At 42.2% G+C, this 25,822-nt stretch overlaps 1 pseudogene; it reads left to right on the forward strand.

The window, feature by feature from the left end:
• The first annotated feature begins 6,034 nt into the window (after window positions 1–6,034).
• Window positions 6,035–9,532, forward strand: LOC146581789 (uncharacterized; annotated as a pseudogene).
• Window positions 9,533–25,822: the final 16,290 nt, after the last annotated feature.

A 25,822-nucleotide genomic window follows, 5' to 3' on the forward strand; every position in this document is an offset into this window, starting at 1 on the left:
GCCACCCTGGAATGTGCAGTTTTTTGCGCTATTGGGGGTCTGGGGACCCAGAACCGGTCAGTATCTGGTGTGACCACCATTTGCCTCATGCAGTGCAACACATCGTCGCATGGAGTCTATCAGATTGTCAATTGTGGCCTGTGGAATGTTGGTCCACTCCACTTCAATGGCTGTGCGAGGTTGTTGGATATTTGTGGGAACTGGTACATGCTGTCGTATACGCCGGTCAAGCACATCCCGAACATGCTCAATGGGTGACATGTCCGGTGAGTATGCTGGCCATGCAAGAACTGGGACATTCTCAGCTGCCATCTGCCCTGAACAATGTGAACCATGATTCATTCGTGAAGCGCACACCTCTCCAACGTGCCAGATGCCATCGAATGTGAGCATTTGCCCACACAAGTCTGTTACGGCGACGAGCTGGAGTCAGGTCAAGACCTCGATGAGGACGACGGGCATGCAGTTGAGCATCCCTGAGACGGTTTCTGACAGTTTGTGCAGAAATTGTTTGGTTGTGCAAACCAATTGTTCCAGCAGCTGTCTGGGTGGCTGGTCTCAGACGATCTTGGAGGTGAACCTGCTGGATGTGGAGGTCCTGGGCTGGTGTGGTTACACGAGGTCTGCGGTTGTGAGGCCGGTTGGATGTGCTGCCATATTCTCTGAAACGCCTGTGGAGACGGCTTATGGTTGAGAAATGAACATTCAATGCACGGGCGACAGATCTGGTTGACATTCCTGCTGTCAGCATGCCAATTGCACGCTCCCTCATTGCTTGTGGCATCTGTGGCATTTTGCTGTGAGACAAAACTGCACATTCCAGGGTGGCCTTTTGTTGTGGGCAGTCTGAGGTACACCTGTGCACTACTCATGATGTCAGATCAGCATCCTGATGTGGCACACCTGTGAGGTGGGATGGATTATCTCAATATAGCAGATGTGCCCACTACCACACATTTGGACTGATTTGTGACCACTGTTTGGGAGGGATGGTTATATTGTGTATCTGGAATGAATTTTAGGTCTCTATGTCCATCCCATGGGGAATGGGAGCAGTAACAAAGGTGTTGCGTTTATATTTTTGTTGAGTGTATATGTATCTTTAATTCAATTCAATCTTTATTGACAAACTTTATGCACATAGTTAAAAAAAAAAGAAACAAGACAAAACACAACATATAAACCTTAATAAAAAAAAATAAAGTATAAAATATTTGTAAAAATATTAAACCACAGTATACATAAAATGCACAATTACTTAGAAGAAATCAATAAATACACAAACACTTCAACCAGTGCTTCCTCAGACTGGAAAAGTAATGGGAACCACTCACTGTCAGATCTGCGAGTGAAAAAATTATACTGTTACTAGAGCCATCCAATCATTCTCTAAAAGTAAACATTAAATTTCTTAAAAGTGCTTTAAAAGTCCAAACACCCACAGCTACAAACATCTGACTGGCAATTCTTATGGCGTTATTTTTGTGCCACTATTCCGAGCGCACGTAAAAGAAATTTGAGCGCACTTAAAAAAAAGTTTGCAGGTGCAAGTGTTGCATTTTGCGAAGAAAAGCTAAATTTAAGTGAACAAAATTCATTGCTGTGTGCAAAAAATTAATTTCAGTGTTTGCTATTATCCATAAACACACACAATAGCAGCCCCTCTCACTCAGTTTTTGCATTTGCGCTAGTTCGCAATGTGTCGCTCTCAACATTTCTGCCCGTGCGCGCTCAACTCTTTCTGTATATTTGTGCCACAAAAACCAGCCAATCACAGTCTTGGATGCAAAAATATCTGATTGGCTGTTTTGGTCTCCAATCAGCTCGAAATGACGAAATGCAATATCCCAGAATCCATTTCGTCCAAAACTCAAACGAGGCAGTGGTGGAGTTTGAAATATTACTCTTTCTGGGACAAAAACAAACATAAAAATGAAAAATATCTAAGCTATACGGTCAGCTGGTGGGTAACACCAGCTGACCGCATAGCTTTCATCTCCGAAAACGTTAGAGCACTTATGTGATGTCTTGATAAATCGAGCAGATATTTGAATTTTACACAGCACCATTCTCGCATGAAAATATCTTAAAAATTTATTTTGTGACCCAGAAAGAGTAATATTTCAAACTCCGCCACTCTGTGTTCCTCAGCCACTGCTTCGCTTGAGTTTTGGACGAAATGGATTCTGGGATATTGCATTTCGTCATTTCGAGCTGATTGGAGACCAAAACAGCCAACAGATATTTTTGCATCCAAGTCTGTGATTGGCTGGTTTTGTGGCACAAATATAATGGTGTAGAGAAAGAGTTGAGCACGCATATGACATATGAACACGTGTCTTTTAAGAGGCTATTCGTAGAAATTGGAAGTTCACTTCCTCTTGAGACACCCAATGACCAAATGGCGCCTTGTCAAGAAGCAGCTTCACAGAGCTTGGCACTGGACAAAACTCTGTGTGTAACAGTCCCTGAACACCATTTCTCCACCAGTTCTCATTTAGGTTCCCTGTGCAAAAGGAGGCTATCACAACCAGCTTAAGCCTAATGAGCTAATTTCCTTTAAAATGATCACATCTTTGATACAAATTGCTAGAATACTTCTTGTTTCACTATTGTGTTTTATGACCTCTCTGTCTTTACTGCCTCTGCGTATTTATTTTTCAAATTTCTTAACACACAAGTCACAGTTTAATGGGGTCAGAATATTAATAATGCAATGGGTTGCTTAGTGGTGCTCGCCTTACCATCAATCAGCAGGCTACATCAGATTTGTCTTCTTGAGAATAATTTGAGGAAAATTAAGGCTTACTTTAGCAACAGGACATATTTAAGTTTTAACAATAAATTCTCATGTTCATTAACCCTTTAAAGCCGGTCGGAGCAGGCACGTTCTGTTTTGCGTAACTATGTTTAAATCCCTGTAGAACCGGAACCCCGTAAGCTAGCGCAATAATTATTTTTGCATATGAAACCGGAGGAGTTGTACTTACATCTTATGCCATCAGCTTGCCCTAGGTCATGGTTTCCTTCCACATATAGCTTTGCAAAAACTGCATAAAAAGCGCTTGCAGGAACAAAAACATAATATTCCAGAAACAGGCTTTGCCGATTTGATCAGCTGTTCGTAACACTTCCCACATTGAAACAGGCGCAAACGATCGCATGTCCGCCATTTCCTGCCTGAAACCGGAAGTGACGTCATTTTCGCAGAAAATGTAGTTTTTTACTTGTAGGCCTTAAGAGCCTATACTGTGTTTTTATAATTCATGTTTGACTTTATGCTTTTCTGAATAGTTTCTGGGATGCTTAGAACTCGAATTGCACTGCTGGAAATAGTTTATTTTGATGCACATGCTGTTTTCTTTGCAAATTTGCATCATAGGATTGTTTTTCGTTTTTCCTGCAGTATATAAAAATTGTTCTCAAAATCTCAAAAATAAAACTGAAAACACTCAAAATAAATTTCCTGTGGTGGGAAAACATTTTTTGCAAATTTTTTGTATTTAAAGTTTGGAGGGATAAACCTCTTAAATTTCTCAAAGTAGAAATATATGTAAAAATAAACAAACGATTTTCAATTTTTTTGTAGTATATTGCACCTTTTTGCAATTAATGTAGTTACTATAGACTTAATGCAGACATATTATTAAAATATGGGCTATAACAGATGTATTGATGTATAGCAACTTGAAATGCTCCCAAAAATGGCACTACAGCATGTAAAAAAAAGTAAGCTCTGGCGGACTTCTTGGTAGGTCTTAAAGGGTTAATAAAATTCATAGCAGAATTACACTGAATTAATTAATCTCTTTTATTTAATAACTGACAAAAGCAGATGTCTAAATTAAAAATTAGAGTGGGGTTTGATAGTAGAAGCATCAGCATGTGGCTCAGTCTCCAGAGGGTCACTAAAAGGAGAGATGGCGACAATGCTGGTGACAAATTAAATGAAATACAGGCATTAAAATGTAGAACAACAGTAGAAGTCTGTATATATATATAGAAGACAGTGGCGTGTCCTGGGGTGGCACAGACCATCCCCCCAACCACACTGGCCACCCCAGGTGCCACCCCGAAGCTAAAACAATGAAATTCAATCAAATATAAATTGTACGATTATGTTTTCTCAGTGAAGCTCAGATATCCGAGTGTAACTGAATGCAGCATCGGCTTCTGAGCATCACGTTAGCAAAGGAAGGAGAAAGACTGCACTGCAGAAAACAATTTTTCGGTGAAAGAAAATGAGGAGAGAATAAATGTCCTGGTAAGTAATATTAAGTGTGTTCAGTTTAGTAAACTTCTGTGAAATTAGAATACCAAGGAAAAAATAACACTTAAAGAATTATTGCAACCATCGAATATTTCAGACAGTAGGCTGCTGGGGGGAGCTAGCATAAGAGTTATGAGTTATAAGATATAATCCAAGTCGTAACATTGCTGTGTGGAGCTGCAGATTTGGTTGCAGGTTAACATAGCTGGACTGGCCATCGGGCATACCGGGCATTTGTCCGGCGAAAATATTACACGTTTCGTATTGAGCTGAGTACACAGCAAATTCAAAAGTGTTAAATATATTGGTGTTAGTAGACTTTGTGCAAATGCAGAGTTAATTTTACTCTAAGTAGAGTCACTTTCTTTTAATGTAACTCTGAGGTGTAAAACATTAGTAGTTAAAATCGAGTGTTAAAAATGAGTGTTTCTATATTAAATCTTGAGGTGTCAAAATGGAAACATTAACTCTTGACTTCTTAACTCTGAACTCCTAAAGGGGCTATGACACTAATAGAGTAAATTCATAGACTCCGCCCCCAGCATCACAGGTTCCGAATGAAGCTGAAGGGAAGCCATTTCAGAACATTTAGCTCTCCATTTTTCCGAGTTGTTTGCCACGCCTGGTAAGGCATTTTTTCTGAGATTCTTGTAATTATTATTACTACCTTTTACTTCTGTGGCTTTTTTGAGTCGAGACAAAGCTTTGTGAAAAGCATTAGCACGTTGCTCGGTGATAGCATAAAAATCTGTTTTAGCTAGCTGAAATGTATTGTTGGCGGGCAAAAGACTTGCATATGAGTGTTCAGTCATTTTTTTGCTAACTCAAATACACTTAAAACAATGTTTAGGTTGGCATAAAATTATGGTGGCACTTAAAGCCTGAAAACTATCTCCCACATAAACCGATATAGTAAACGGCAATAGCAGATGTGCTGACTGGGTTCTATGTTAACATTTAGATCTTTTCAGAGTTTTGTGCACTCATTTTACGTAAAAATTAAAAAGATCAAGGCTTTGAATTTATTACGGAATTAACTATTGTCTGTGTTCTTCAGTTGTTATAGAGAGCATCATTTTAACAAATGTGATGTGGGTAGGGCTGCCACAAACGATTATTTTGATAGTCGACTAGTCACCGATTGTTTTTGCAATTAGTCCACTAATCAGATCATGCATCAATTGGATGTAAAACGGACAGCTTATTGCACCAGCAGCATCTGCTCTTATATAACTATCATTAGATTACAGCTTTAAGTGTTTAAGGTATGTGCTAACTAAAAATAAAGACAAGATGGTAGTTTATTAAATGTTAATTAAATGTGCAGAGTGTTTCGGTGGAGTTTAATAAAGTCAGCCGATTTACTCAGGAACAAATAAAATACTGAAAAAAGCCAAACAATAACATTTTTAAGTTATCTAAGTGACTTATATATCATGTTTAACCTGAGTAGCGAAAGACGGCGGTGGGTTTGAAAATGATTTGCCGGGAGTCCGGTGTTCCCACGGGCTCTGGTGAGCCTTGCTCCCGGCTAGCTATCGAGCTAGTGGGTAACAGACGTCTCCGAAAACGTCGGAGCGCTTCTGAAAATATGTGGTGTCTTGATAAACTGAGCAGATATTTGAGGTTTACACAGCTACATTCTCGCCTGAAAACATGTTAAACGTTTATTTTGTGACCCAGAAAGAATAATAACAGTAATATTAAAACTAACTAGCTGCCACCATTGTTGGAAACTGAGCAGGGCCACGCTATGAATTCTGGGACACAGCTTCTTCTTCTTCGGGGTTTAACGGCAGCTGGCATCCTTGTACATGCAGTGCTGCCATCTTCTGTTTCAGTCCGTTATTACACTCTTAAATCCTGCTACTTATTCCTGCGTCTTTTGGGATCTTACAAAGCTTAAAACGACGCGTCGACTATTAAATTAGTCGTCGACGACTTTGATAGTCGACGTAATCGTGACTAGTCGACTAATCATGGCAGCCCTAGTTGTGGGTATAATATTGACTTGAAAGATGGACAAATTGTTTAGTATCTAGAATTGTCTTTTGGGAAAATGCTTTGCTTAACACAAGTTATGGATCATGATTCTTTTTTTTTTCAATTGATTACCAGGTTATTTGTCCAATTAATTACTGTACAACTAATTTTTTTATTGAATCTCCACACAGGATATGCTTGCAAAGGTGGAATATGGGGGAGTGCAGAAGTATGTCAAAGTTCCAGAAAGTGATGAATGCTTTCATTTCCACCAGTTTCTTAAAGATGGTTTGTACTCATGTGCAATTTAAATGAGTATAAAATTATCACCTATAAGTGATCAACAGTAAGACTTGGTGGTTTTAATAGTATAGTGACATTTTGGATTTCTTTGTTTCAGTTATGGACAAGTTCAGCTTGCAGCCTCAATTCTTCACAGAAGGTGTACTCATCCTCACTGATACGTCTGACACTGAAGTTGTCGCAGACATTTTTGATGAGCTGATAAAAGTCTGGAGTTCGAGCTTTCAAAGTTGGATATAGAATGCAGACAGCAACAGGTACAGTAGATCCATAATAATTTAGAGGAGTACATTTCTTCATGGTCTTCAAAGTTTACATGAATATTAGCCAGATTTAACAACCTTTCAGATTCCAATTTTCTTCTTTGAAAAACTGTAAAATGCTTTTACATGTTGAGTGCATATTACATGCTGTTATCAGATATAATTTATGTGGTTGAACATTATTGCAGTTGTTGTGACTTCTCATATGCATTTTGCACATTTTTTTTCAATGCCTTTTATGTCCCTTTTTTCCCCTTTAAGACATTGAGATCAGTGTGGCTGACGATGAATCAGAGTCATCGGTACAGCCAATCCCTCTTGCCCTCCTGACATCGCCAGTTTCATTGTCAGACCATCCATCGTCCCCAGCTTCTACCAGTTCATCAGATTCAACTATGATCCTCAAAAGTACAAAGAACAGGAAGAAGGGCCTACAAGTGCTTGATCGCGATGAAGCGAAGCAGGTCAAAAGCAAAGCCTAAAGCAATTTCCAGTGCTTAACAGCATTATACAAACACTAACTTTTTTGAATAATTTGCTTTAGTTTAATCAGTATGACTTTTTTTTTTTTAAACAGAAGGTTTGTAGTGTCCTGAGCTCAAACCCAAAGGGTGAAGAAATTTTCAATGAATACGACAAAACTAAAACACTGTCAGATCCAACTCATCGACAAATGGTCAACATACTGGTTGCAGATATGATAGAATCACATGGGTAAGTATTCTTTGATGATCATAAAAACAATTGTCGAGTGAGCAGAAGAGCAATACACTTTGTTTTGTTTTTGAAAGGAGGATTCCGCCCATAAGTGTTCGGACTAACTATGCACTGGGGATTGCAACGCTTTTTCCATATCTCCAAGATCCTTACTCAAAAAATGGCTATGTAAGTGTTATCTCTGAAACGCAACATCTCTGTAATTTATACATGTTGTTAAAGTGGTACCAAATATGCATTCCTTTGTTGCATTTTTTTGTTGTGTATGTTTTTTGTTTGTTTTTGTGTGTGATTGATGTGCATGCATGAGCAGGAACATTACTATGATCCGGAGGCTAATACTGGCTATCTTGCTTGGAGACTCAAGACTGTCCAACGCAATACCTATGATGGTGCTAGTGGGTGTCCCAGGCCAAGCTTCCAGCACAGTCCAACAACCCGAAGAGAATCTTTGTTTGTTAGTGGACAGCTTTTTGGTGAGGAGTGCAGAGAGGCTCTGTCTGTTATTAGACACTCAACAGATAGGTCTGTGGTTAAAGAGAAGATGAAAGCTACTTTTGAATATAGACAGAAGCTGGTACATGACCCAGATGCAACATCATCAATCTTGGATGTCTTCCCTCGTTTCCTTGATACACCGGGGTTGGTGAGTATATTTTTAGATATTTCATGATATGAAACTAAAGATAACATTTTGCCAAGAACACTTAAGTAACCAGTATTTGGTTCCTGTTTTGTCTTATTAATAGATTGATCAGGATTTTGCAATGATGCTTGGAGATGAAGCCTCTGGAAGATTTCTTACAAAGTGGTCTTCGTATTTCAAGCAAAAAATCATCGCAGAAAGCCAAAGTCTTCCATCAAGTCCTTGTGTTGAGGAGTTACGAGCATCTTTTGATACGGAGGCTTCAAATGACTGGGGTAAATTTGGACAGTGTTTCAGTATATAAAATACTTACATTTCCATTTGTCTGTCCTAAAACAGTTAACTGAGCGGAAATAGACTAGTAAATTAGTAATTTATGCATCCTTGTGGTTGTAAGCATTTCCAGAAATCTCATCATTTAACTGCTTATTTTCCAACTGTTTTCTAGTCCATGTTTAACCTTTTGTCTCAAATGTGCTTTTTGTCTTTAAGGCTGGGATAGTGACATGGCAGCTCTTCTGTTGTTGCTGCATCTCCTGCCCCCAACATCAAAAGGCCACAAAAAAAACAGCAAAAATGAGCTCTGCACAGGCAGCCAATCATCTTGTGAGATTCATCAAGGTATGCTCTATTACTCTACTCTATTTTTTTGTAAAAACTGTTTGTAATTAATGATTTTTGGTCCATGGTAAGCCACAAGATAAAAACAGAAAAGATGCAGTAAATTAATTACCTTTTGTGTATTTGATATGAAATCATGCTGTATCTATAGATATCAGAAGAGATAAAATCTGGTATGGCTTTCCTTTCCAAAAGAAGTTAATCCACAGATTTGGGTTCAGCACACACTCATTGCCCCTGCAAACAGAAGAATGTGAACTTCAAAAATAAAGCATTACTCTGTTTTATTCTACTTGGATCCATTTGTGTTAAGACGGGTTACTTGCTTGGGCCCATAGACCTTATATGCAAGCCAAACAGTTGAAAAGAAATTTTACTCATGATTGAAATGTGCTATTCAAATTCCAGGAAGGAGTCAGCCTCACTGCTTTCCTGGAGAAAGCTAACACCAGGCAGCCCTTCCTTCTCTGCATTGGTGAGCAAAAGAAGAACATTCAGAGGTTCTTCATCATTGTAGACCAGAAAGCTATCCCATGTGATGCTCCAACTTCAGTGGCTGCTTTTGATGGGCTTTTCAAAGCACACTTTGTCTTCAGCCTCTCATATGATGAAGCTCTTTCCAGTTTCTACACCTTCATTCAAACCACAATCTACAACATTGATGTTGGAAACACAAAAGAAAGCCCTCGAGTCAAGGAACTGAGAGCATGTCTGCTGCAAGACCGTTAAATGCCCGCAAGGTCCACACGCTTTTGGGAGGATTTAAAAAAAACAAAAAACAAAAACTGTTTGACAATGTTCAAATGCTTTGTTTGTAAAATGCACCACAAAAATTGTTCAGCTCTTTGTCAACATTTGTCAACTGGAAGTCTCATATAAATCATATACATAACAAAATTTCAAGAAGTGTCTCAATCTTGAGTAAAGTAAAACACATTCTGGACTACAAATCACTCCACATTCTCTATTGTTCCCTGATTGCACCGTATTTGAATTACTGTGCAGAGGTTTGGGGCAATACTTACAAATGTTCACTGTCATCAATCTTTATATTACAAAAAAGGGCCTTAAGGATAATCCATAAAACTGGTTACAGAGATCATACAAATCCACTATTCTTAAAATCAAAAATTCTAAAATTCACAGATCTGGTTCATTTTCTCAGTGCACAAATTATATATAAAGCAATAAATAACCTGCTTCCTGACAATATTCTAAAAATGTTTTCTAAAAGGGAACGGGGATACAATTTGAGGGGGGAATTAAATTTAAAACATCCTCGTATCTGTCACGATACACTTTCCCGCAGCAGGGAGGTCGCAGGTCCGGGGGGGAGATCTGAAGCAGACGAGAAGGCAGGTCACCAACTAATCACAAGTCACGGATATGAAGCACAAGAGCTGTGAGAACACTAACGTTAGGGGTACAATCATCCAGCGACGAGAGGATCTGTGTTCCAGCCTCAAATAGTGCTCCCGGTGATGATGGGTGAGTGTTGTCAGGTGTGTGTGTGGGCCAAGGGCGGGAGCCCACAGTGAGCTCCGTCCAGGCAGAGAGGGAGAAAACAGCAACAGCAATTGTAGCCTTGTGGGGCCGACCGGGCAGGCACGGAGACCATGACAGTACCCCCCCCCCCTCAACGGGAGCCTCCCGGTGACCCACCAGGCTTACCTGGATGCCTGCGGTGGAAGTCCCGGAGCATGGCACCATCCAGGACAGCAGCTCGAGGCACCCAGGAGCGTTCCTCTATCCCGTAGCCCTCCCAGTCAACCAGGTACTGAAAACCCCGACCCCGGCGCCGGGAGTCCATGATGCGGGTGATATTGTAGACCAGCTGACCATCCACGAGCCGGGGGGGCGGCGGGGCCCTGGAGGGAGGGCACAACGGGCTGGAGAGCACCGGCTTGACCTGAGACACATGCGAATGCGCATGTTGCGCGGCAGCTTGAGGCGGACAGACACAGGGTTCACAATGGCCTCAACGGGAAAAGGGCCAATAAACTGAGGAGACAGCTTCTTCGACTCAGTCCGTAGCGGCACAAAACGGGTAGCCAGCCATACTTGTTGACCGATGGTGTACACGGGGGCCGGTGTCCGGTGACGGTCAGCGAGGGTCTTGTTCCGCTCCTTAGTACGGAGCAGGGCAGCCTGAGTCGCCCGCCAGGCACGACGGCACCCGCGGAGGTGAGCCTGTACAGAAGGAACGGAGTGCTCACCTTCGATGGCCGGGAGCAAAGGTGGTTGATAGCCCAGGGACGCTTCGAAGGGAGACTTGCCCGTGGCGGAGGATGTGTGGCTGTTGTGGGCGTATTCGATCCATGGAAGCTGTTCACTCCAGGTCGATTGGTTGTGCGAAGTGACACAGCGGAGGGCAGCTTCCAGCTCCTGGTTGGCCCGCTCCGATTGCCCGTTACTCTGTGGATGGAAACCGGAAGACAGACTGACCTTGGCCCCCAGTGCGGAGCAGAACTCCCTCCAAACACGGGACGTGAATTGCGGCCCCCTATCCGAGACGATGTCCTCGGGGATCCCGTGAAGACGGAACACATGGGAGGTGAGGAGCCGGGCCGTCTCCAAGGCCGAGGGGAGCTTCGGGAGGGCGACGAAGTGTGCAGCTTTGGAGAAACGGTCGATAATGGTAAGTATGGCGGTGTTACCAGCGGAGGGCGGCAGGCCCGTGACAAAGTCCAAAGAAACATGGGACCATGGTCGAGCTGGTGTAAGGAGAGGCTGCAGAAGACCCGGTGGAGGGCGGTTCGAAAGCTTATTCCGGGCGCAGGTCGAACAGGCGGCTACATACTCCTTGGCATCCCTAGTCATAGCAGGCCACCAGAAGTAACGTCGGAGGAACGAGCAGGTGCGGAGGACCCCAGGATGGCATGAAAAGCGGGCGGTGTGAGCCCACTGGAGAACCTGAGAGCGGACGGCTGAAGGAACGAAGAGGCGACCAGGTGGACCAGTGCCAGGATCCGGTTCGGTCTCCTGCGCCTCTTGGATGAGCCCCTCGATCTCCCAGGAGATGGCTCCAATTACGCAGGCGGCCGGGAGGACAGGCTCAGGGTCCGAGTCCTCCCCAGTGATGGAGAATTGCCTGGACAGGGCGTCTGGCTTTACGTTCCATGTTCCTGGCCTGTAGGTGATAGTGAAGTCAAAACGAGCGAAAAACAGTGCCCACCTGGCTTGCCGGGAATTGAGACGTCTAGCCGAGCGCAGGTACTCCAGATTCTTGTGATCCGTCCAGACGATGAATGGTTGTGCTGCTCCCTCCAACCAATGTCTCCACTCCTCCAGGGCCAGCTTGACGGCCAGAAGCTCCCGGTCCCCGATGTCATAGTTACACTCTGCTGGGGAGAGACGGCGAGAATAAAAGGCACACGGGTGCAGCTTACCGTCCATCTGTTGAGACAGAACTGCCCCAACCCCGGAGTCCGACGCGTCCACTTCCACAACGAACTTCCGTGTAAGGTCCGGTTGCCGGAGTATGGGAGCGGTGGTGAACCTGTCCTTGAGCAGGGCGAAGGCTCGCTGAGCGGCAGAATCCCACTGGAAGGGAACCTTGGGAGAGGTGAGTTTAGTGAGAGGGAGAGCGATTCTGCTGAAATCACGAATGAACCGTCTGTAAAAGTTGGCGAATCCCAAAAAATGTTGCACTTGGCGGCGATCAGGAGGAGTAGGCCATTCCACCACAGCCCGCACTTTCTCCGGATCAGTCCGCAAGTCCCCCTTCTCGATAATGTGGCCCAGAAAACTCACTGACGCCACGTGGAAATCGCACTTCTCCCCCTTCACAAAGAGCCGGTTCTCCAGAAGGCGTAGCAGGACCTGCCGGACATGGACCTTGTGCTCCTCGAGTGTCTTAGAAAAGATCAAGATGTCATCCAAGTACACAAATACACAACGGTTAACAAAATCACGAAGGACATCATTAACCATCGCCTGAAACACTGCGGGGGCGTTAGTCAGCCCAAACGGCATCACGAGATACTCAAAGTGGCCCCGATGCGTATTGAACGCGGTCTTCCACTCATCCCCCTCCCTGATGCGCACCAGGTGGTAAGCGTTGCGCAGATCCAGCTTGGTAAAGACGGTCATGCCTTGAAGCAGTTCAAAGGCGGAGGAAAGCAACGGCAAAGGGTATTTGTTCTTAACAGTGATCTGATTAAGGCCCCGAAAGTCAATACACGGCCGCAGCGAACCATCCTTCTTATCCACGAAAAAAAACCCAGCCGCGACAGGGGAAGAGGAGGGGCGAATCAACCCTGCCACCAGCGACTCCGAGATGTAACGCTCCATAGCATCCCTCTCAGGCCGGGAGAGGCTGTACAGGCGGGTAGACGGCAGCGGAGCTCCAGGAAGAAGATCGACGGCACAATCGTACGGGCGGTGCAGGGGAAGGGACCGCGCCCGATCCTTACAAAAAACATCCCGCAGATCATGATAAACCCGCGGAACCATCGAGAGGTCCGGGGCGTCCGACGGCGAGGCCGTGGGTGGGAGCGAAACGGGGGAAGCCGCAGCCCGGAGGCAGTTCATATGGCAGGCCACACTCCAACCTAGTACGGCACCCTTCTCCCAGTCGATATGCGGGTTGTGGAGGACAAGCCAGGGGTGACCCAGAACCAGCGGAGTGAGAGGAGCCTTAAACGAAAAAAAACAAATCCTTTCTGCGTGATTGCCAGACAGAGATAATGAAAGGAATTCAGAAACATGAGTGATGTCAGGCAGGCGCTGGCCCGACAGTGCGTGAACGCGGAGGGGGCGTGACAGAGGCTCCAAAGCGATGTTCAGTTTGGCGGCGAGTGAGGTGTCAATAAAGTTCTGCTCAGCCCCAGAGTCAATGAGAACGGAGAGAGAATGAGAAACAGTCCGAACACGCAGAGTAGCCGGCAAAAGAAGCCTGGGGAGAGGGCTTTCACTCGACAGATCGCCCACCAGCACCCTCACGATCACTGGTGAGCGCGCCCTTTTGCCAGCGTTGGGCAGGAGGAGACAGAGTGGCCTTTACAGCTGCAATAAACGCACTCACCGGAGGCAAGACGGCGCTGGCGCTCCGCGGGCGACAGCCGTGAGCGCCCAAGCTGCATGGGCTCTTCCCCATCCCCGGTGTCGGCGTCACACGACCCATGGGCTGCAGTAGGGGTCCCACAAAAGTCCAGCGGGGCATGCCCCGAACGCGCGCGTGCGCTCCGATGTGCGCGCACCTGATCGTCCACCCGCATACACAAAACCAGAAGCGCATCCAGGGAGGAAGGCAGTTCACGGAGCATTAGTTCATTCTATATTTCCTCATTAATATTAGTGAGCAATGCACTTTTAAGGGCCTCTTCCCCCCATTTCGCCTGTTCAGCCAAGGTAGAAAAGTCAATAGAAAAATCAGCCATGCTGCGTTTACCTTGTTTAAGCGCAAGCAAGCGCTGGCCGGCGGTGGCAGTTGTGGCTTTCCTGTCAAACACACCTTTAAACTTAGTAAGAAAGTCAGAAAAGGTGATGTCCGGCTCCGCCTGAAGCGCAGCTTGAGCCCAGGTTAGAGCACGGTCCTGGAGTAACTGGACGATATAAGCAATTTTCGCACCATCAGTAGAAAAGGTTTGCGGTTGCTGGCGAAACTGAAGGGCACACTGAGTGAGAAAACCAGCACATTTATCAATCTCTCCCGTGAATGCCCTGGGAGGCTGGATGATTCTGTCACGATACACTTTCCCGCAGCAGGGAGGTCGCAGGTCCGGGGGGGGGGATCTGAAGCAGACGAGAAGGCAGGTCACCAACTAATCACAAGTCACGGATATGAAGCACAAGAGCTGTGAGAACACTAACGTTAGGGGTACAATCATCCAGCGACGAGAGGATCTGTGTTCCAGCCTCAAATAGTGCTCCCGGTGATGATGGGTGAGTGTTGTCAGGTGTGTGTGTGGGCCAAGGGCGGGAGCCCACAGTGAGCTCCGCCCAGGCAGAGAGGGAGAAAACAGCAACAGCAATTGTAGCCTTGTGGGGCCAACCGGGCAGGCACGGAGACCATGACAGTATCCGTACAACATTAAAAAGTTTTTGCATCTCTGTGTGTGGAGTGAAGCTGTGGAACAGACTAAGTAAAGATATGAAGCAATGTCCAAGCATGGCGCAGTTTAAAAAGCGGTTTAAGGATATGGTTTTTACAGGGTACAGGGAAAAGGTAGAGATTTGATAGGGTGTTCTTGTCTAATATTTTCATGTGTGTGCGGGTGCACGGGTATGTTGGTATGGGTATATATATATATATTTGTAGGTTGTGTATCCTTGAGGTGAAAATGTGTATATGTGCGTATGTGTATATACGTATGTATGGATAGACAGAAACATATGTATATATTAAAAAAAAAAAAAAAATTACACATGACATATAATGTAATTGCAAGGAGGTATTTTTGTAGTCTATTGATACTATATAGTGGAAAAGGGGTGGGATTAAATAAGCTTATGCTTCTTCCTGCTCCTTTTTGAACATGAACTTTATTTGGAGTTGTGGTTGCTCGTTTTCCTTTTGTTTTGCTTTGTTCATTTGTCTCTTTTAATTCTATTTTGTTGTACTTTTTCAACATGTTCAAAATAAAGATTCAATCAATCAATCAAACATTTAAAATTTCATCATGGTTTATATCCAAACAAAAATCTGCATTTAAAATGTGGAGAGCAAGGATGTCTTTCATCTTTTTGTACTTACAATGGCTTTAGAAAACATCTTCATAATGTACATAGTCATTATCACGATAAACATGTAGGGATGGAACAGGAAGTTGCCCAACAAACACATTCTCTAGGAGACTCTTTTAGTGATCAACCATCTACTTCTGCATCTGTATCACAGGTTCCCACTGTTATTTCACAGGACTCGCTTGTTGGAATGTGTGGATCTATTGTCGCTCACTTACAAGCTTCTGGTCTTACTGAGAGTGCTGTTCAAACAATAATTAGTTCTGTTGAGGAAGTTGTCAGTGATGTTCAGAGTCAAGCAAGAGAAGTAGTACTCCAAACATTTTCCCCTGATAGTAAGGAATCAGACATTTACAAAAGAGTTGAGCACAATTTAAACCAATTAGATAACCCCTTTTCAAAATTTAACACTGAGGAAAAAAAGACAGAAATATTACGATGAAAAATGGGAAATAGTTGAGCCTAAAGAATTTGTACTTGGTGTAAGATTGGATACACGTAGACATAGAACTACAGGGGTTTATAGCGAAACACCTGTCAGAGACAAATACATGTATGTGCCCATTTTAGGTACGATACATTCAATTTTCAAGAATAAAGACATTAGAGAATGCTTCTTGCATGAGAAACAAACACAAGCTGGGTTATACAAAGACATTAATGATGGATTATATTTCCAAAACCATCCTCTGTTTTCACAACAGAAATATGCTCTACAGATTTTACTGTATTACGATGATTTTGAAACTGCTAACCCATTAGGTTCGAAGAAAGGGATCCACAAACTGGGCTGTATTTATTTCACTATAAAAAAACCTCCCACCAAAGGTTAACTCTGTGCTGATGAATGCACATCTAGCTGCTCTTTTCTACACAGACGACTTAAAGAAATATGGTTTTGAAGAAATACTAAAGCCTTTGATGACTTGAAAATTTTAGAAACTAAAGGAATCCTGCTTCCCTTTACTGAAGAGCCAGTGTTTGGTTCTGTTGTTCAAGTTACAGGAGACAATCTTGCTTTAAATGGCTTACTAGGTTTTGTTGAATCATTTAGTGCAACAAACTGGTGTAGGTTTTGTTTAGTAAACAAGGAAGAAATTCAGTCTGTATTTAATGAAGACAGTTCGGACATTGTTCTGCGCTCCAGAGAACTTCATATTGAACACTGTAATGCGTTAAGTGAAGACCCTGCTCTCACTTCCGTTTATGGAGTTAAAAGATCTTGTGTGCTCAATTCATTGGAATATTTTCACAGCACTGACAATTATGCAGTTGATATAATGCACGATTTATTGGAAGGAGTTGTGCAGTATGAGCTCAAACTTTTTTTTCAATACATGATCAAAAATGGCTACATCTCCATTAGCACATTACTTGACAGGATACAGACGTTTAATTATGGTTTTGTAGAGCGTAAAAATAAACCAAGTGGGTTAAAAATAGATGATAACAGCAAACATTTAGGTTTAAATGCCATTCAGTCATTATGTATCCTACGCAATACTGCACTAATTTTTGGAGACATAGTTGAGCGGGACAATAGCCACTGGAATTTTGTTCTCCTGTTGTTGCAAATTGTTGATATTGTGTTGTCCCCAGTCCTTACTGATGGCATGATATGTTACTTGAAACATCTGATCTGTGATCACCATAACATGTTTAAAAAATTGTTCCCTGGTAGAAAATTAATTCCTAAACACCACCTAATGATTCACTATCCAAGGTGTATTAAGAAAATTGTCCCTCTTATCCACATATGGTGTATGCGTTTCGAAGCAAAACACAATTTTTTTTAAAAGGGCTGTCAAAAATTTTAAAAACCTTACAAAATCTCTAGTAAAGCAACATTGTCAATTGGCCTTTTACTATGAAAATTATTGTTTTAAAAGATTTCAGTTCGGTCCTTTAAAATTAAAAAGAGTTGATAGCATGGAAGGTGGACATTTGTTGTGCGAGTCATTAAATGTAGATTCATGTGTAAATGTTTCAACTACAAATTGGGTTAGAAATTATGGCACTGAATACCAGGTTGGTTTGTTTTTATGCACTGGAATGTCCAGTGATCTACCAGTCTTTAAGAAAATTTGCTATATCATAATACATGAACAACATGCATTCATATTAGGCTGTACTGTCAACACCTTGTACTTTGATGAACACTTTCATGCATACTGCATTGAAGAAAAAAGTAATGAGCATGCTGTTATTTCAATTGACCAGCTCACCTATGTTAGACCCTGTGACAAGCAATATTCAAAGGAAAATGAGAAGATATACATTATTCCATATTGTTACATGTTTTAAAAAATGTTTTGAAAATGTGGGGCATATAAAAATAAATCTTTTTCTGAAGAACATTGGCTCTTTTTAATATTTTTTTCCCCAAGGAATTTCTAAAAGATCAAAACAGTAAAATTTACACTTTTTAGAATTAATTAGACGATAACTCTTTTATAGTCAAAATAAAATACTCTGTAAGAGTTTATATATTAACTCTTAACACCTAGTTAGTGTTAATGAGTGTTAAATTTTCAACTCCAGGCAGATTTGATATTTAACACTAAATCAGAGTTCATGTACCAACTCTCCAAAAAGAGTTAAATTAACACTCTCTGGTGTGGACCCATATAGAAACTTTAATAGTGTTGAAATCAAATCTGACGGTGTTAATTTGGACATGCTGGATTTGCTGTGTAGGGACGCAGTTTGTCCCGTACTTTAGCTATAATGGAAAAAGACACAAAGCTGGATTTATTCTGTGTGTTTACACTGCACAGCTGCCTCTTCTTCTGTCATTCTCTCCCCCTCCTTCTCCTGTTGCTACTTCAATCATGAAACTGGATTGAAACCAGGATCCTTTTCTATGTAGCTGACAGCTGGTAACTGTGCAGGGGCGGGTCTAGCAAAGTTTTGCCAGGGGGGCAGGTGGGGCATTAACAGGGAGAGGGGGGCACAAAGAAACACTTTTTTTTCTTATTCTCATTTAAAATATCTAACTTTAATTAAATAATTATCTGAATCTTGCGAACAAAGTTTTTATCTGACGTAAAATGTATAGAAATCATACATATACCAACAAGACAGTGTACATCACTGTCACAACAGCATTTGTTTTCATTCAAAGGCTTTATGGCTTTAATACCTGGTGGGCCGGTCTCTAGTCAAAATGCCCGATTTTTTTGTCCCAGTCCAGACCTGCAGGTTAATACTGGCAGTGTCACCATGCCAGCTGACTGTATTTCATCATCAGCCACTGTTGTTCTTTATACATCAGTGTTACCAAAGTTTATCATAACGCAGCATAGAAAGTATTTACTTGCTTTCAGGTTTCATTCAAATGTTAGCCTTTTCATTTGTTTCCCCACTTTTTTCCTGTTTCAAAATCAAACACCAGTTTGTGAGAAAATTATCTTCTTTTTTTAATAGGCAGATAAAGTTTTGCATTGGCTTATTTTCCAGTTGTATGTTAAAAATGTTCGTATTTTAATATTCAAAAATGCTTTTGCCCAAAACATATCTGCACTATACAGTGGGGCAAAAAAGTATTTAGTCAGCCACCGATTGTGCAAGTTCCCCCACTTAAAATGATGACAGAGGTCAGTAATTTGCACCAGAGGTACACTTCAACTGTGAGAGACAGAATGTGAAAAAAAAAATCCATGAATTCACATGGTAGGATTTGTAAAGAATTTATTCGTAAATTAGGGTGGAAAATAAGTATTTGGTCACCTCAAACAAGGAAAATCTCTGGCTCTCACAGACCTGTAACGTCTTCTGTAAGAAGCTTTTCTGTCCCCCACTCGTTACCTGTATGAATGGCACCTGTTTGAACTCATCATCTGTATAAAAGACACCTGTCCACAGCCTCAAACAGTCAGACTCCAAACTCCGCCATGGCCAAGACCAAACAGCTTTCGAAGGACACCAGGAAAAGTATTGTAGACCTGCACCAGACTGGGAAGAGTGAATCTACAATAGGCAAGCAGCTTGGTGTGAAAAAATCAACTGTGGGAGCAATCATCAGAAAATGGAAGACATACAAGACCACTGATAATCTCCCTCGATCTGGGGCTCCACGCAAGATCTCATCCCGTGGGGTCAAAATGATCATGAGAACGGTGAGCAAAGATCCCAGAACCACACGGGGGGGACCTGGTGAATGACCTGCAGAGAGCTGGGACCAAAGTAACAAAGGTCACCATCAGTAACACACTACAACGGCAGGGAATCAAATCCCGCAGTGCCAGACGTGTTCCGCTGCTGAAGCCAGTGCATGTCCAGGCCCGTCTGAATTTGCCAGAGAGCACATGGATGATACAGCAGAGGATTGGGAGAATGTCATGTGGTCAGATGAAACCAAAGTAGAACTTTTTGGTATAAACTCAACTCGTCGTGTTTGGAGGAAGAAGAATACTGAGTTGCATCCCAAGAACACCATACCTACTGTGAAGCATGGGGGTGGAAACATCATGCTATGGGGCTGTTTTTCTGCCAAGGGGACAGGACGACTGATCCGTGTTAAGGACAGAATGAATGGGGCCATGTATCGTGAGATTTTGAGCCAAAACCTCCTTCCATCAGTGAGAACTTTGAAGATGAAACGAGGCTGGGTTTTCCAACATGACAATGATCCAAAACACACCGCCCGGGCAACAAAGGAGTGGCTCCGTAAGAAGCATTTGAAAGTCCTGGAGTGGCCTAGCCAGTCTCCAGACCTCAACCCCATAGAAAATCTGTGGCGGGAGTTGAAAGTCCGTTTTGCTCGGCGACAGCCCCAAAACATCACTGCTCTCGAGAAGATCTGCATGGAGGAATGGGCCAAAATACCAGCTACTGTGTGTGCAAACCTGGTAAAGACCTATAGTAAACGTTTGACCTCTGTTATTGCCAACAAAGGTTATGTTACAAAGTATTGAGTTGTATTTTTGTTATTGACCAAATACTTATTTTCCACCCTGATTTACGAATAAATTCTTTACAAATCCTACCATGTGGATTCATGGATTTTTTTTTCACATTCTGTCTCTCACAGTTGAAGTGTACCTCTGGTGCAAATTACTGACCTCTGTCATCATTTTAGGTGGGGGAACTTGCACAATCGGTGGCTGACTAAATACTTTTTTGCCCCACTGTATGTCAGTAAAAATACTTTGCAAATATTGCTGTCCTTGAATGCTGAATAAACACTGACAGAGCACTGATTGTATCTCTTGTACTTTATCAACACAGTATCTAAAAACTTTGCACCGTAGTGGTTAAAATCTCATTCTAATAAGAGTTAAAAGCGCATTTGGTTATTAGGTTTAAAGGGTTATTGAATTATGGTTAATGGTTGGTAGAATTGTTTTTAACATTACATCTGCCACCCTTCTCCAAATCTGTGCCCCTACCTGGCCCCCCCAACAAAAATTTTCTAGACACGCCACTGATAGAAGAAGGTCAAATTTGAAAGAAAACCATTCCATTCACAGTTAAGATGGATCAATTGATGAGTCTTATAGTGTACAAAGTTTGTCTTCTGTAGTACATGCTAGAAGACGAGCACAGGAATGGCCCTGGTCAGGTGCCTTTTTAACAGCCACCTTTGGATATAAAGTTCACTTATTTAAATGGTGGGAGAAATAAAATAAAGGCCTGTTGCTGTAAGAAATAAATAAACGTAGTTTGTTGAATTGAGAGAGTAATAGTGGCTCCACTTCATTTTTCTCACTCTCACTTGCAGCATTTCTTCCTGCCCTTAGAGGTAAAGGTCAATGAACTTCAAAGCGCGAGAGGCAATAAAAGCAGATAAGGTGAGGAATAAAAACTGTCTATCAAAACACAGTTTCAACAATGGTTACCTATACTAAAAATACTAACTAACTATGAAAGCCATTGTTGCTTTTTGGAATCCTTTTTGCATGTCTCTGTCAACCTAGCTCCCTCCAAAACAATGCTTTGTGAGTCCAAAGGACCCCCTTTGATAAGGTTGATAGGTGTATTTGGACCAAAGGGAAAAGTGTTGAACAGAGTCCAAGAGTTACATGGATTTCCTGAAAGTAACTAAATGCTACGGAGCTCCCTCAAGCAGCTTTGGTACAGGTGCTGTTGTCCTGCTGTATCTGGACTGCTGATAAAAATGCCAACGTAAATCAAGTAACAAAGCTGATGAGGCATCCCATTGAGGTATGTGAAAGAGTTGTTGAAGCAAGGTTAGAAGAGCAATGATGATTAGTGAGGAGCAGTATATCTTCATGATGATTAAAATATCTACAGATGGATTGGCTGGTTTGAGACTATTGATGGACAAATATAGAGAAGGTCAGAAGGAGTTGCATTGTGTCTTTTTGGATCTAGAGAATGCATTTGACAGAAAACACTGTAGATCTGTTTTGAGGGTAGCGAGCATCTGGAAGAGAACTTGAAGAGAAGACATTTTCACTAGAACCCAGGCAGAATACGTGTGTGAACGACAGGTGGAAAAGTAAATATGCAAAGAACAGAGGTAGTGAAGATAGATGAGTTTAAATACATGGACTCAACCATCCAAAGCAGGTGAAGAAGAAAGTAGATTCTGGGTGGAGTGGGTGGAGACAGGTGTCATGTGTCACAGAATGCTAACAGCAAGATTGAAAGGGGGCTTTTAAAAGATAGTAGTGAGACCTGCTATGATGTATGGTTTGGAGACCGTAGCACTGACAAATAGACACGGGGTGTAGTTGGAGATGCCACGATTTTTACTGAGAGCGACCAGAATGGATTGTATTAGAAATGAGCACATCAGAGGGACAGCTCAGGTTGAGGGGCTCGGAGATAAAGTTAGAGACAAGGTTGAGATGGTCTGGATATGTGTACAGGAGGTACTGTGAATAAACTGGATATATGATGTTCAAAATGGAACTGCCAGGCAGGAGGAAAGACCACAATTAAGGTTCATCGATAGGACATACCAAGGGTTGGTGTGACCAAGGAGGATGCTAGAGATAGGGTGAGACAGGAAGAATACTCCAGTGATTAGAAAGTGCCTAAATAGTACTCCAACGGAAAAAAAAACCATGTAATTTTCACTTTTCAGACCTTTCAGCCTTTCTCTCCATGCATTTTATTTGCAGCTTTGTCATACCATTTAATTTGTATTGTCAGTAATCAGTAAATTTAAACACACAGATAAATGTTTCTGTTCATGCCACCAAAACATTCTTTGGTTTTTAAAGTGTGGGTTACTGCAAGGCAAGGTATTTACTTTGTTAGAGAAAATGAATTTACTTTTCAATGTTCCCGAAAGGGTTTGTTTCAAAAGAAGTGCTCATCTGAACAGGCATATAATACCAGAGGTACTGATATGCACACTGAATGGCAAGAATCTTGATGTAAATTTGACCAAAATGCAATGAACTGGCACTCCTGAAAGGTGCTTGTGGTGTTGCAATTGCTACAAGTGAAAAGTAGCAAAAGTAGGTGTGCGAAGAATTTAAATAAGAAAGCTCAAGAGAGAAGCAGCTTACTTTCTCACTTTCAAACACCAAGCCAATCTCTATGTAAAGTAGGTTCTTGTCAGATTGTCAGTTTCAGAAAGTCACACTAACAGTATAATGCTTGCTTCCAGTGCCAACATAGGAAATATAAGTGCCTTGGGGAGGTTGCAGCCTCTATTCCAACTCCTCATGTGTTCTTCGCAGAGCCACAAAATAGGTTCTTTGAGCTTTTTTTTTTTAACTATATAACATTGAAAAAAAAAGTTACTTCTATATAAACCTCTTAAATCCATGCTGGTGAAAAGGAGTGGACTTTTTTCATTCTGTTTCATAATTTAACTCCATGTAGAGTCACTCGCATCTGTAAAGTTTCTACAAAGAGAAAGAAACAGGACCTTCCAATTAGTCATGGTAATGCTGGTTACAGATAAATAAGTGCCATGTTTTACAAATTTACAAAGTCCATGCAAGAAAGAAGGTGGTGGTAGCTGCAAGAGTAGCATTTTTTTTTATCAACCAAGAAGTTGTTATTCACATCCTGTTATTCACAAAGACAAAGACTTTCATCTTTTGCGCTTGTTTGACAACTCACGGGTTAGTTTTGTTTTCACTTGGTTTTTACTTGCCCTTTCAGCAATTTAGCATTTTTAGTTTGTAAAACTAACCAAGTTTTTTTAGGGGCTCAGAGTCTTGAAAAAGGATTGATCCCATCTAATTTCTTATTTTTTGAATATTTGTCACACTCATCTGTGAAAAGTATAAGGTGCGAGTGGTGGACCTTCCAATTCTATTATTCTATGGCAAATCCCAGTCAGTCTCCAGAGAACACAGGGCTCATTGAGGACACTGAACATTCAGCCCACTCTCATAATTATTTGGTCACAAACTTACATCAGTGGCCTGATAGATGTTATTTTGTAGCTCTGGCAGTGCAAAAAGTAGCAGATACTGGTCCTTCTGATGGGTTAAGGACTTTCTACAGCCCTGTCCAGTTCTCCTAGAGTCACTGCTTGCTGGCAGACACAGCAAACCTACTGGCAATGGCATGTACTGATGTGGCATCTTGGAAGAGTTGGACTATAAGGGCATTGTCTGTAGGGTCCAGGTGTCCCCTCAATCTATCAGAGTGATACTGACTTTAGGGGGGAAAAGAAAGAAGCATGTTGGAAAAAAAAAAAAAAAAACATGAGGGAAAAATGTCAGTGGCCTCCACCTGTAAAACTATTCTTGTTTTGGGGGTGTTTCATTGTTGCCCGTCTAGTGCATCTGATGTTAATTTTATTAACATAAAAGCACTGTAAGTGAAGGAAGTGAGAGGTAAGTGATGGAAGTGACGGGAAAAGGTAAGCGACCCATGTTGTAGGTGACGTCGCAGACGCAGGAGATTTGGTGGAAAAAAAGCAAATGGTAGCATAGAATTTAACAAAGTTTCTTTAAGCTTCAGTATTGCCAAATAAACTAATCAATTGTCATATAACTAATAACTAGGGGTACAACAATACTCGTATCGATATTGAACCGTTCGACACAGTGCTTTCGGTTCGGTATGCATATGTATCGAACAATACAAAATTTTTAATTTATTTTATTTTATCAACTTTTCTTCTGACGATGCTGTCTGTGTTGAGCGCTCAGTGGATCTGCACTCGACAGTGCAGCCTAGGCAGGGTAGTCGAACGCAGATTCACTGAGCGCAGGGCAAGCTAGCAGATAGAAGTTAAGCTCTCGTTGCAACATGGCAAATTGAACCTCCCCCACCCTCATTCAGATCTGGCGTTTGGAACTATTTTGGTTTTCATGTGACGTATGACCCTGAAGGTAAGTGCGTCATGGACAAAAGTAAAACAGTATGTCGGATGTGCCACGCAATGCTCAATTACATTGGTGGGAACTAGTGCGTTAGCGCAGTTAGCTTGTTGACGTGTTGACGCCATCCAGCCCCACGCACGGGGTGATCCGCGGTAGCTCGTTAGCGGAGTTCTGCCGTGTTGTGGCATTAACGTCATTTCAACGAGATTAACGCTGACAGCACTAGTGGGAACACAACAAATATGACTGCACATTTACTCCGACATCATCCTAGTGCAAAGACAAGTGGAAGCAGACAAAAACAACAAGCACACATGCTACAAACTTTACCCGAGTCATTTGGACAGCCGTTAGCACATGATTCTCCTTATGGGGACCTGATATGTTTAATATGCTACTGAGAATATAGCCCAGAAGAAGCGTATAGTATAGCATTTATTTTGGAAAGAGCCATTTCCCTGTAATAAACTCTCTTTTCCAAAGATGAGTGATTTCTTGATCAGATAGATTATTTTATCCCTTTGTTGTTTCAGCAACATTAAATTTAAAAACTGTACTTTTCAGTTAAAATATATATTTATAATTTTAATAAATGACAAATTAAAAAGGCATGAGCATTTTTTTTTGTATCGAAAAAATATCGAACCGTGACACCAAAGTATCGAACCGAACCGTGAATTTTGTGTATCGTTGCACCCCTACTAATAACATCTGTCCTATCATCTCTAACACCCTGGAGGACAATGGGGAGAGTTTAGACGCTCTCCAAGATTACATTGACCGGTGCTTCCAAGATTTAGTAATGAAGAAGGCTCAGAGTGCATCTTCCCCGGCCAAAATTGAGACACCGTCATTGAAGAGATGTCGCCCGCCAGACTCCCCCGGCACAACATCACCTGCCGGCAAAGACATTGCAGACATCCTGGAGTCAATCGACAAGCGATTTTCCAGTTTCGATGCGAGGCTGTCCCTGGTGGAGATTTTAGACCGGGAATTTAAATCTCTGAGAGAATCCCTGGAATTTAGCCAGGAGCAGGTGGAAACGCTTGCTGCTGAAAATTCCACGCTA

This window comes from Mchenga conophoros, linkage group LG2 (assembly GCF_057382185.1).
Source record: "Mchenga conophoros isolate Kocher_MC1m ecotype Shallow Benthic linkage group LG2, M_conophoros_male_GT1.1, whole genome shotgun sequence".
NCBI lineage: Eukaryota > Metazoa > Chordata > Actinopteri > Cichliformes > Cichlidae > Mchenga > Mchenga conophoros.